The following is a 12986-nucleotide window of genomic DNA, read 5'->3' as shown; positions in this document are numbered from 1 at the left end:
ACAGTAGTGTGGTACTGGCATAAGGAAAGACATGGAAAAGAACTGAGAGTCCAGAAATGAACCCACACATCTATGGCCAACTGATTTTCAACAAGGGTGTCAGGTACACTAAATGGAGAAAGAATAGTCTCTTTAGCAAATGTCCTTGGGAAAAGTGGAGAGCTACATTCAAGAGAATGAAGTTGGACCCCTACCTCACACCACATAGAAAAATTAACTCAAAATGGATCATGGACTTAATTATAAGAGCTAAAAACATAGAACTCTTAGAAGAAAACATAAGGGAAAACCTCTATGACCTTGGATTTGGCAATGATTTCTTAGATATGACATCAAAAGCAAGAACAATGCAAGAAAAAAATAGATAAAAAGGACTTCAGAACGAAAAACTTTTGTGCATCAAAGGACATTATCAAGAAAGTGAAAAGACAACCTACAAAACGGGAGAAATAGTTGCAAGACGTATATCTGATAAAGATTTAGTGTCCAGAAAATATAAAGAACTTTTACAATGCAACAACGAAAAGACAAACCAATTAAAATATGGGTGAAGAACTTGAATAAAGATTTCTCTAAAAAGGATATACAAATGGTCAGTAAGCACATGAAAAGATGCTCAGAATCATTAGTCATCAGGAAAATACAAATCAAAACCACAATGAGACCACATCACAAAATTAACTCCCACTAGGATGGTTGTTACTATTCATTACTATTTAAAAAACTGAAAATAAGGAGGGTTGGTGAGGATGCAGAGAAATTGGGCCCCTGTACATTGCTGGTGGGATTGTAAAATGGTGCAACCACTGTGGAAAACTGTTAGGTGGTTCCTCAAAAAAGTAAATACAAAACTACCATATGACCTGGCAATCCCACTTCTAGGTATATACCTAGGAGCCTTGAAAGCAGGGATTCAAACAGATACTTGTACACCAAGGTTCATAGCAACATTATTCACAACAGCCAAAAGGTGGAAACAACCGAAGTGTCCATCACCAGACATAAGGATAAGTAAAATATGATCTATACCCACAATAGAATATTATTCAGACATAGTAAAGAATGAAGCTCTGATACATGTTACAAATTGGATGAGCCTTGAAAACATTATGTTGAGTGAAATAAGCCAGGCACAAAAGGACAAATATTGTCTTTTTCCACTTATATAAAATATCCAAAATAAGCAAATTAATAGAGAGAGAAAGTAGATTAGAGGTTACCAGGGGCTGAGGGGAGGGACAAGTGGGAGTTATTGCTTAATAGGAACAGAGATCCTATTTGGGGGTCATGAAAAATCTTGCTGCTAGATGGTGGTGATTGGTAGCACAACATTGTGAATGTAATTAATACTACTTGCATATATACTTAAAAACAGTTAAAATGGGAAATTTTGAGTTACACACAAAACAACCACAATTTTAAACAGGCTTTTTAAAAAATGAACAAACTAAACAGTGCAATGTCACCGTAATTTACTAAAAATGCTATCAACAAGAATTCCCATATGTTCCTGGTGGGAGTATAAATTGGTACAATTTTGGAAAACAGTTGGACTTTTTTTTTTTTTTTTGCTCCATGACCCAGCAATTAAGCCAGGAAACAGTTTCAAGACTATTCATGTTAGCAGTGTTCCTAACAGCTCCAGACTGGAAATGACCCAGAGGCCTATCTACAATAGGATGTATAAGCAAATTAAGGTCTGGTCTTAGAATGGAAAACTATGTAGTAACAAAAAGGAAAAAACAAGTACTGTAACAACGCAGCACAGACAAATCACAAAAGCCAGACACAAAAAGGCACCTAGAGTCTGATTCCCAGGATGATCATATGACCTGGCTTGCCTGGGGCAGTGTGGGTTGAACCTATTGTACCAGGACAATCGGAGGAAATTTTCCAAAATTTCTGGGTTTGGCATTGGGGATTGATGGCTTGATGTGCTGAGCCCTCTGTCTTGGGGCTTGCCCCTATGAAGCTTGTTGCTGCAAGGAGAGGCTAAACCTGCTTATAATTGTACCTAAGAGTCTCCCCCTGAGTCCCTCTTTGTTGCTCAGATGTGGCCCCCTCTCTCTAACTAAACGACCTTGGTGGGGTATCTTGCTGCCCTACCCTCTACGTGAGACCTGACTCCCAGGGGTGTAAATCTTCCTGGCAATGCAGGATATGACTCCCAGGGATGAATCTGGACCCGGCATAGTGGGATTGAGAATATCTTCTTGACCAAAAGAGGGATGTGAAATGAAACGAAATAAAGTTTCAGCGGCTGAGAGATTTCAAATGGAGTCGAGAGGTCACTCTGGTGGACATTCTTACGCACTATATAGATAACACTTTTTAGGTTTTAATATATTATAATAGCTAGAAGTAAATACCTGAAACTACCAAACTCCAACCCAGTAGCCTTGACTCTTGAAGATGATTGTAAAACAATGTAGCTTACAAGGGGTGACAGTACAATTGTGAAAACCTTGTGGATCGCACTCCCTTTATCCAGTGCATGAATGGATGAGTAGAAAAATGGGGACAAAACCTAAATGAAAATCAGGGTGGGATGGGGAGGGTGATTTCAGTGTTCTTTTTTATTTTTTATTCTTATTCTGATTCTTTCTGGTGCAAGGAAAATGTTCAAGAATAGACTGGGGCTATATGAAGGTACTATGAACAGGTGATTGTACACCATGGATGACTGTATGGTATATCTCAATAAAACTGAATTAAAAAAAAATTTCTGGGTTTGGGTGATAAGTTTTACATTCACCCTAATGGTTACACTCTTGTAAAATTCACAGACTAAACTAATGAATATCGTTTTTGATAGTTCTAAAACTATCAAAGAAAGCAAGGCAGGGAGATAAGTATCATAAAAGTCAGGTGGTGGTTCCCTTTAGGGGGAGAGAGAGGGTTATTAACCAAAAGACATACACTGGGAAACACTGGGGGCTGGCAATATTATAGCAATTGAGCTGGGTACTGGTTCCATGGGTGTTTGCTTTATAATTATCGCTTAAACCGTATCTACAAGTTTTAGGTATTTTTCTGTATGCATGCTATATCTCATAATTAAAAAAAATAATGCTATGAATGAACACCATAATTCCATAAACCAGTGAAGGAAACAGTCTAACTGTATCTTAGTGCAAATAATACTAATTAACATTTGCTGAGTGCTTTCTTTGTGCCCTGGTAAATTCTTTATACACATCATCTGACTCCCAGGAGGCAGCACTGACATTTCTGAGAGGGAATCTCAGGGCTAGCAAGGGGACAGCATTTTTGGGAATCACTAGTGGTGGCTCCAAGGGGAAGTGGCATGGGTGGATGTTAAATGGTGGGTTCTACAATCAGCCAGCCCTGGGTTCTAACACACTGTCCCTCCCCCAACAAACTTTTTTTTTTGTGATCGCAGGCACAGGACTTCAGCTCTCTGAGAGTGAAATTTCCTTTCTGTAAAATGGTATACCCGTGCAGGTCCACAATTTCAAAATCCGAAAGCTCTGAAAACCCAATGTGGTTCCCAGACCCCTTCTCTGGCAGAAGCTGACTCCAAGTGACGGAAGATGCAGTTCACTGATGGGTGGATACACCGAGTAATCGTGTGGGATTCCAGCAGGCTCCCTCAGCCCCACTGCGGGGTTTAGGTAATGTGTCGTACAGGCTCCGCATGACTTGTCTAATGTTCAAAAAGTCTAGATTCCCAAACACATCGGGGCTCAAGCATTTTGGATCAGGGATTCTAACAGCTCCAACTTCTCAGGGTGCTGGAGAAATTCAGTGAGCTCAGGGTCGGGCCTGGACAAGCGTTAGCTGCGGCGGTGACTCTGTTACTATGATTAGCAGCGGCGGCCCGCTGGGGGCTGGGCGGGGTCCGCGCGCGCCGCCTCCCGCAGGGCGGATCCCGCAGCTGCTGAATGGAGACTCGCAGAATCGCGGGGTGAGGGAGGCGCTGCGCAAATAAGCCACGCAACAAAGCAGAACAAACAACTACGACCGTAGGATTGCAGCCATTCCGTGGATTTTAAAAAGGAAGGAATAGTCAAGTTCAAAATCCATCCCTAGAATAAAGTGAACAGACTATGATAGTTTTTTAAAAAAATCCCTCACAAAACACTGACAGCTGCTATTAAAGTGGGCACTTACTCTGCTCTGGGCATGTGGGAAGTGCTTTACAGAATCGCACAGAATCCTCCACAACAACCCCAGGACGTGGGCATTATATTTCAAGCGGGGAAACTGAGGTTTGGAGAAGAGAATCGACCTGACCAGGCAAGGAAGTGGCAGGGCGGGATTTGATCCGGGGTGTGTAGGTCTCCCGGGCTCATGAACTCGCACATCTCTTCATCTCTGTGAGTTTTTTAAAAAAAGTCTTACTTTATTTTTCCCTGATTTTTATTATATAAAAAAATTTCACTGCTTAGAAAGATAGAAAGAATAGTAGAATGAACATCCCCATAGGATCCACATTTTGTGATGTTTGCTTTCTGTCTCTCTATATATATTTGGCTGAAACTTTAAATACTTCAACAGCCATCTTTAAGAAAGAATGAGGGCATCCACTCACCACCACTAAGAGAAATCCGTTCTACCATGTAATATGCAGTCCACAAACAAGTCCCCCCATTGCTCCAAGAAGGTCTTTTGTAGCTGCTGCTTTCTAACAAGATCCCCACCAAGACTCACACACTGCTTGGGGTGGTTATGTCTCCTTAATCTTTTTTCATCTAAAACATTGCCCCTGTCTTTTCCATTTTTCTTAAACAGATTCTATTATTTTTATTTTGGAAAAAAAATTGAGGCAGACTCATTCCTATTTGATTTGTTGAACATTTGAAGAAATATAATATAAATATAAATAAAGGTAAAAATACAAATAATATTTAAATAAATACAAAAAATTTATTCATATATATATATATATATATATATATATATATATATATATATGTTTGAAGCAGGCTCCTTATCTAGGCTGTATAAAAAGGGGAGTCAAGAGATACTGTAAATATTTGATGGAACAAGAAATACAAGTTTAAACGAATTATTTTATGTTACAAAACTATGCAACAGAGAAACTAAAAGCTCTGCTGTGATTTTACAAGGAGGAGGGAAACTGGAGATGATGAAAGGAGTCCAGATCTCCATCTCTTTTCAGCAAGGGGTCAATGGATATTGTCTAAAAGTTGATAAATTAAGAAATAACAATCCAAGAATTTATTTTAAAGATGTGGAAGTAACTTCCAGCAGAATAAAGAGCAAAAAACGTTTAAAACAATGTACCAAAAAATTACAAAAATTGGCTGACCTGGTGAGGGGGGCGGTGTTTAACGGACTGTCGTTTTTCCTCCAAAGCTCTGTGGTGTTTATCTTTTATTCTTGTGTGTGTTACTGGGACATGTAGGTTTGGAATATTCCAGTCTTTCAAAACAGGAGTAAACAGATACTGTCTAAAGTTGAAGGACCAAGATACAGAGCGTTAAATATATTTAAAGTTCACAGAAGTAACTTAGAAGAACACAGTTTAATTTGAGAGGAGCAGCCACAGCTAAATACATCACGGGTCCAAGTTGCTAAGCCAAGAATCTGCTCCCTAAAACTTCTGATTCACGGATTTGGGAGGAGCCATAGAAGAAGAAATAAAAACGAGTAACGGGTAAAAAGTGGCCCGGCCTTCCACCCGCCGCTGTGATGTGAACACGTTGGTCTGGTAGGATTGCAAATGGGGGTTAACGGTGGCCTTTGCGGTCGAGTAGAGGGGTGGGAGGCGGGGCGCTAGAGGCCCTGTTTGAAAAGCAAAACTCTGGCTCTAGGATTTGGGGCTTTCAAGCATGTCTTTGTTTTACTCGGAGTTTAAAGGAGCAGAAGTTGGCTGGGGGCAGCCTCGGGCTGAGGGCGGGGCGGGAAGGGGCAATGGGGTACCGGACTCCCGGGGACCCACCCCCTCCCGGCAGGATCTGGGGAGGAGAGAATCCTCCCGGGGCGTCACAGCTGCGGGTGGGGAAGGGACACTCGGGTCCTGGACCTCAAGCCTTACCTGTTCCGGCGCTCACCTGGCAGCCCTCTTGGAGACGGCAGCGGATAGGGTTCCCCTTCCCCACCCCGCTCTGGGAGACAGTCGGGGGGTCCCCCAGGATTGGCCAGCGCAGGGAGCCCCGGGACCCGCGGTCTGGGCAGTCGGTCTCCTCCGGGGGGTGGCGGCCCAGAGATCAGGCGGCTGGCGGGGCGGGGGCCAGGGAGGGGGCCGGAGCTGGGAGGGCTGCAGGCGCCGGGGGAGTGGGGTGGGAGGCGCCCAGCTGCCGGGAGGCCGGCGGGGAGAGGACCCGGCCCCCGCCCTCTCTGTCTCCGGAGGCCCGTGCCTGACGACCCTTCCCTTCCCGCCCCGCGCTCAGAGCCCCGGGTCCCCGGGGCGCACGGCCCCGGCATCCCCTCGCCGCGAGCTCCACCTACCCGAGAGCCTCCCGCGCTGGGAAGGTCCTAGCGCCCCTTCGCCTCCCCGCCAGCCCCTATCCTGTTTCCTTCCCATTCCGCCTCCTGTCTAAAGCTGTCTCTTCCATCCCTAACCTCCGTGCAGTCTGTCCAGCCGGTGGGTGGCGTCCCTCTGCCGGAACCCAGGGTCTGCTTAGAAACACTTGGATAAAAGTCTCTACTCGCAGGGACTTTCTCTTATTTACCTTGAGCCCCACGGGTAGAGTCTCAGAAGTCCAGGCCGGTTCTTGGGTTGAACCCTTTTACCACATATCTAGGCAGCCAGGATAAAACTGTGCTCTCTAGTTTTAGAAATTCTCTCTCCACTCCCCAATAGCTGTAGACCACTGAATTAATTAATCTGGAGGTTCCATACTAGTAAGGTTTGGGGTTTGGGTCAGGACCTTAATCTCTGCTCTTGGGGTCTTGGCGTTGACTGACCCTAAGACACCCCAGGGCCAGTCCCAGGACGCCAGGTCTCCCGCGCACGAGTAAATCACTGTCACAGTGGAAGTTACCCCGAAGCACTCGCTCACATCAGGCTCTGCGCCGAACGCCTGATACGCGCGACCCCACGGGCTCCTCTTCCGAGAAACTGAGGCCCAGAGACGCGGAGTCTCTGCGTGGAGTCGCTCGCTCGGCGCGGGTTTGGGGGTGAGCTCAGATCCCCCCGGGCCTCCTGGGCGGTGGAAGCCTCGGCCTGGCACCACAGCGCCATCGTGAGGACGGCGCTGTGTGTACCAACCGCCTTTGGAAGCCTTCTCTGCTGTGGGTTGAAAAATAACCGTCTATAAACAGTCCCTTATCCAAAAGACTCAGGACTTTCTTATTTTGCATTCCGGATTTTTTTTTTTTTTTTTGGATTTTAGGACGTATTAGAATGTGTATAACATGTACAGGGTTTTGCCATCTGTCGGGCAGGGAGGGGACAGAACTCCACAATCACATGATAATTTAGCTTCAAAATGTGCATAGATGTGGCACAATATTTTGACCTTAACAGCACGGAATTATCTATTTGAATGGTTAAAGAGGGGAAATTTTAGCTTGTACATATGTTACTAGAATAAAATTTTTAAAAATCCATGGAACTGCATAACACCAACAGTGAACCCTGAGTTCAACCATGAACTACAGTTAATAGTACCAGTGGAAAAATGTGCTTTTAAAAAAAGTGCATGTAAAGAAGAGTACATGCTTAGGTCATAAATAGATGAAAGCCAGTTCAGTCCAGCCTTACTGCTTAAAGGGTTTGGGAATCTAATTTATGAAGAAACTTTGTTTTTCATAGGTTTGCAGATAAGAGATTGTGATGTGACACTGAGATGATATATATATATATTTATTGCTATTTTTTAAGTACCTCTGTGAACTAGATACAGACTATACAGAACCATATATTTCTATGGGCATTAAGCAATTTTTCAACAATGAACACCTGTTTATTACAGATAAATTAGAAAAAAAACCATAGATGGTCTCAGTAAAATACCTGGATTATCAAAGGATGCTTAAAGACATTGGTAAAATGTGGTTGGGGAACAGGATATTCACACAGTCCAAAATGATGACCCAGCAGATGATTTATCATTACAAAGGGGAAAATGTCCCTCCCAGGGAGGAGGGCCTGGCACACACCCTCCCAACCAAGGGATCAAACAGCATCACCAGTATGTGGGATGACCAGACATTGGTTGTCTCTTTTTTTTTTTTTTTTTAATCTTCATTTTATTGAGATATATTCACATACCACGCAGTCATACAAAACAAATTGGACATTCGATTGTTCACACCACCATTACATAGTTGTACATTCATCACCTAAATCAATCCCTGACACCTTCATTAGCACACACACAAAAATAACAAGAATAATAATTAAAAGTGAAAAAGAGCAATTGAAGTAAAAAAGAACAGTGGGTACCTTTGTCTGTTTGTTTGTTTCCTTCCCCTATTTTTCTACTCATCCATCCATAAACTAGACAAAGTGGAGTGTGGTCCTTATGGCTTTCCCAATCCCATTGTCACCCCTCATAAGCTACATTTTATACATATTCGAGATTCATGGGTTCTGGGTTGTAGTTTGATAGTTTCAGGTATCCACCACCAGCTACCCCAATTCTTTAGAACCTAAAAAGGGTTGTCTTAATTGTGCGTAAGAGTGCCCACCAGAGTGACCTTTCGGCTCCTTTTGGAATCTCTCTGCCACTGAAGCTTATTTCATTTCCTTTCACATCCCCCTTTTGGTCAAGAAGATGTTCTCCGTCCCATGATGCCTGGTCTACATTCCTCCCCGGGAGTCATATTCCACGTTGCCAGGGAGATTCACTCCCCTGGGTGTCTGATCCCACGTAGGGGGGAGGGCAGTGATTTCACCTTTCAAGTTGGCTTAGCTAGAGAGAGAGGGCCACATCTGAGCAACAAAGAGGCATTCGGGAGGAGGCTCTTAGGCACAATTATAGGGAGGCCTAGCCTTTCCTGTGCAGCAACCGTCTTCCCAAGGGTAAAACCTATGGTAGAGGGCTCAACCCATCAAACCACCAGTCCCCTATGTCTGTGGTCATGTTAGCAACCATCGAGGTGGGGTAGGCCAATACCCCTGCATTCTCCACCGGCTCCTCAAGGGTGCTCTACATATTTTTTTCCTTGTTTTTTTTTTTTTTTTTTTTAAATCAACTGAGATAACTGCTTTACTTCCAACATGTTCCTACTTTACCCCAAGAAAGTTATCTAATATAGCAACTTTTCTGTGAACTTGTTCCTACTATATCCATCAGAAATTAACAGACCATAGTCATTCCTGGGCATTCCCAGAACGTTAAATAGCTTATCTGTTCTTCTTGGATTATTGTTCCCCCTTCCTTAATTGCTCTCTATTGCTAGTTCCCCTACATTCTACATTATAAACCATTTATTTTACATTTTTCAAAGTTCACATTAGTGGTAGCATATAATATTTCTCTTTTTGTGCCTGGCTTATTTCGCTCAGTATTATGTCTTCAAGGTTCATCCATGTTGTCATATGTTTCATGAGATCGTTCCTTCTTACTGCCGTGTAGTATTCCATCGTGTGTATATACCACATTTTATTTATCCACTCATCTGTTGAAGGACATTTGGGTTGTTTCCATCTCTTGGCAATTGTGAATAATGCTGCTATGAACATTGGCGTGCGGATATCTGTTCGTGTCACTGCTTTCTGATCTTCCGGGTATATACCGAGAAGTGTAATCGCTGTATCGAATGGTAACTCTATATCTAGTTTTCTAAGGAACTGCCAGACTGACTTCCAGAGTGGCTGAACCATTATACAGTCCCACCAACAATGAATAAGAGTTCCAATTTCTCCACATCCCCTCCAGCATTTGTAGTTTCCTGTTTGTTTCATGGCAGCCATTCTAATCGGTGTGAGATGGTATCTCATTGTGGTCTTAATTTGCATCTCTCTAATAGCTAGTGAAGCTGAACATTTTTTCATGTGTTTCTTGGCAATTTGTATTTCCTCTTCAGAGAGCTGTCTTTTCATATCTTTTGCCCATTTTATAATTGGGCTGTCTGTACTAACATCATTGAGTTGTAGGATTTCTTTATATATGCAAGATATCAGTGTTTTGTCAGATACATGGTTTCCAAAAATTTTTTCCCATTGAGTTGGCTGCCTCTTTACCTTTTTGAGAAATTCCTTTGAGGTGCAGAAACTTCTAAGCTTGAGGAGTTCCCATTTATCTATTTTTTCTTTTGTTGCTTGTGCTTTGGGTGTAAAGTCTAGGAAGTGGCCGCCTAATACAAGGTCTTGAAGATGTTTTCCTACATTATCTTCTAGGAGTTTTATGGTACTTTCTTTTATACTGAGATCTTTGGTCCATTTTGAGTTAATTTTTGTGTAGGGTGTGAGGTAGGGGTCCTCTTTCATTCTTTTGGATATGGATATCCAACTCTCCCAGCCCCATTTGTTGAAAAGACCATTATGACTCAGTTCAGTGACTTTGGAGGCCTTATCAAAGATCAGTCAGCCATAGATCTGAGGGTCTATCTCTGAATTCTCAATTCCATTCCATTGATCTATATGTCTATCTTTGTGCCAGTACCATGCTGTTTTGACAACTGTGGCTTTATAATAAGCTTCAAAGTCAGGGAGTGTAAGTCCTCCCACTTCGTTTTTCTTTTTTAGAGTGTCTTTAGCAATTCGAGGCATCTTCCCTTTCCAAATAAATTTGATAACTAGCTTTTCCAAGTCTGCAAAGTAGGTTGTTGGAATTTTGCTTGGGATTGCATTTAATCTGTAGATGAGTTTGGGTAGAATTGACATCTTAATGACATTTAGCCTTCCTATCCATGAACATGGAATATTTTTCCATCTTCTAAGGTCCCCTTCTATTTCTTTTAGTAGAGTTATGTAGTTTTCTTTGTATAGGTCTTTTACATCTTTGGTTAAGTTTATTCCTAGGTACTTGATTTTTTTAGTTGCTATTGAAAATGGTATCTTTTTCTTGAGTGTCTCTTCAGTTTGTTCATTTCTAGCATATAGAAACATTACTGACTTATGTGCATTGATCTTGTATCCCGCTACTTTGCTAAATTTGTTTATTAGCTCTAGTAGCTGTATCGTCGATTTCTCAGGGTTTTCCAGATGTAAGATCATATCATCTGCAAACAATGACAGTTTTACTTCTTCTTTTCGAGGTTGTCTCTTGATGTGACCCAATGAACACACAAAATCACCCTTGTAGGATTCTTGCCAAAAATGTTTAACCCAAATCTAATAATGAGGAAACGATGGGACAGATTCAGAATGTGGGGCATCCGTGAGATAACTGACCTGAATTCTTCAAAAAAGTCAAGGTATGAAAAACCAGAAATGAGACCAAAGAGACATAACCAAATGCAGTTTGCAGATCTCGACTGTGCCCTGTGGTAGACTGAATTATGTACCCCCCAAAACAGGCATGTTCTTCATCTTACTCTGCGCGTTCCTGGAGGTGTGAACCTATGTGTACACAGGACCCTTTGAAGATATACTACTAGTTCAGGTGTGTCCCCATTGAATCAGGGTGGGCCCTAAGCCATGTTACTGAAGCCAAAACTGGAAAAACAGACCCAAGGAGAGAGATTTGCCATGTGAAGGGGGATAGAAATACAAGCCAAGTAACCTCAAGGAACACAGCAAGCCAGCACCAGAATGCCACAGACTTCCAAGGAGAAAACGTGGCCTTGCTGATGCCTTGATTTAGGGCTTTTAGCCTCCCAAACTGAGAAGCCATAAATTCTTGTTTAAACCAATTCATTGCATGGTATATGTCAGCAGCTCTGGCAAGCTAAGGTCCTGAATTGCGTGTTTACTTTGGTCTCTGTCTTGCTCAGTGCTGGCTTTCTTTTCCTACCTGGTGATCCTTGCTCATACCTTAATGTTCTTGAATGAGGGACAAAGTGTGCTGATTTGAAACTGTTATGTACCCCAGAAAATGCCATGTTCTTTTAATCCATTCTTGTGGGTGCAGACCTGTTGTGGGTGGGACCTTTTGATTAGGTTGTTTCCGTGGAGATGTGACTCACCCAAGTCAAGGTGGATCTTACTGGAGTCCTTTAAGAGAGCTCACAGAGAGAGAGAGCTTAGAAAAGAAAACACCCCGGGAGAAGCAAGAAGAACCCACAGAAACTGAGAGAGCCATTTTGAAACCAGAAACACCCAGAGACATTTGGTGAGTCATTGAAAATAGAAGCCAGGAGAGAAGGATCAGCAGATGTGACCATGTGCCTTCCCACGTGACGGAGGAGCCCCGGATGCCATCGGCTTTTCTTCAGAGAAGGTTTCGTCCTGTTGATGCCTTAATTGGGACATTTTAATGTCCTTACTTAAATTTGTAACCTGATAAAACCCTATTGAAAAAGCAACCCATTTCTGGTATATTGCATTCCAGCAGTTTTAGCAAACCAGAAGAGCTGGTATCTGTAGGTGATGGGGAATGTGCTCTTGTTATAAATGATGGACTGTTTTCCTCCAGGTCTCTGCCCTGGGTTGGAAAATGAATGGGAGCTTTGTGTCCAGGAGCGGGGGTGCAGACAGCCTGGCCTCACTTGAGGATGGGTGAGAGGCCAGATTGAGGCTCCTGGCTGCCCCTCCCTGGTGCTTCCAGTGCCAGAAAAGTGCCTTTTCCCTGCACATGATTGTTGGGTTCCTTTGCCCCGGGGTGGGGATGGGTGGAGAGACAGGGGGAGGTCAGGGCCCAGGAATGTTCTCTGAGGAGCCCATTACTCTTTGTCCTGCCAGCCTATACCTGACGGCCTGGGTGTCTGGGCTCCCTTTCTTACCAGCCCCTCCTGAGCACTGGGGCCTTCTCTGCTCTATCCCTGTCCCTACATCCTCACCTGATTTGTCTTCCAAAACATGTTGGAATCTGATTTGTGGCTGGTCTCTGTGGTAAGCTGAATGGTGGCCCCCAAAGATATCCAGTTCCTAATCCCTGGGACCTGTGGAAGTTCCCTTATGTGGAAAAAGGAACTTTGCAGATGTGATTAAGTTAAGGGTCTTG

The 12986-nt window shown here is 43.2% G+C and overlaps 1 protein-coding gene across 1 annotated transcript in view; it reads right to left on the bottom strand.

Annotated features, from left to right (window-relative positions):
• The window catches only part of FBXO17 (F-box protein 17), a 28610-nt gene extending 22246 nt beyond the window's left edge, over positions 1–6364 (bottom strand). The window contains exons 1-2 of the mRNA XM_037819152.1: positions 6026–6364; positions 5297–5438 (exon numbers count right to left, since the gene is read on the bottom strand). The gene's annotated coding sequence lies outside the window, so the exon portion shown is untranslated. The remainder of the gene's footprint in view (positions 1–5296; positions 5439–6025) is intronic.
• Positions 6365–12986: the final 6622 nt, after the last annotated feature.

Source organism: Choloepus didactylus, chromosome 27 (genome assembly GCF_015220235.1).
Source record: "Choloepus didactylus isolate mChoDid1 chromosome 27, mChoDid1.pri, whole genome shotgun sequence".
NCBI classification, from domain to species: Eukaryota; Metazoa; Chordata; class Mammalia; order Pilosa; family Megalonychidae; genus Choloepus; species Choloepus didactylus.
This window is presented reverse-complemented; position numbering and strand designations above follow the sequence as displayed.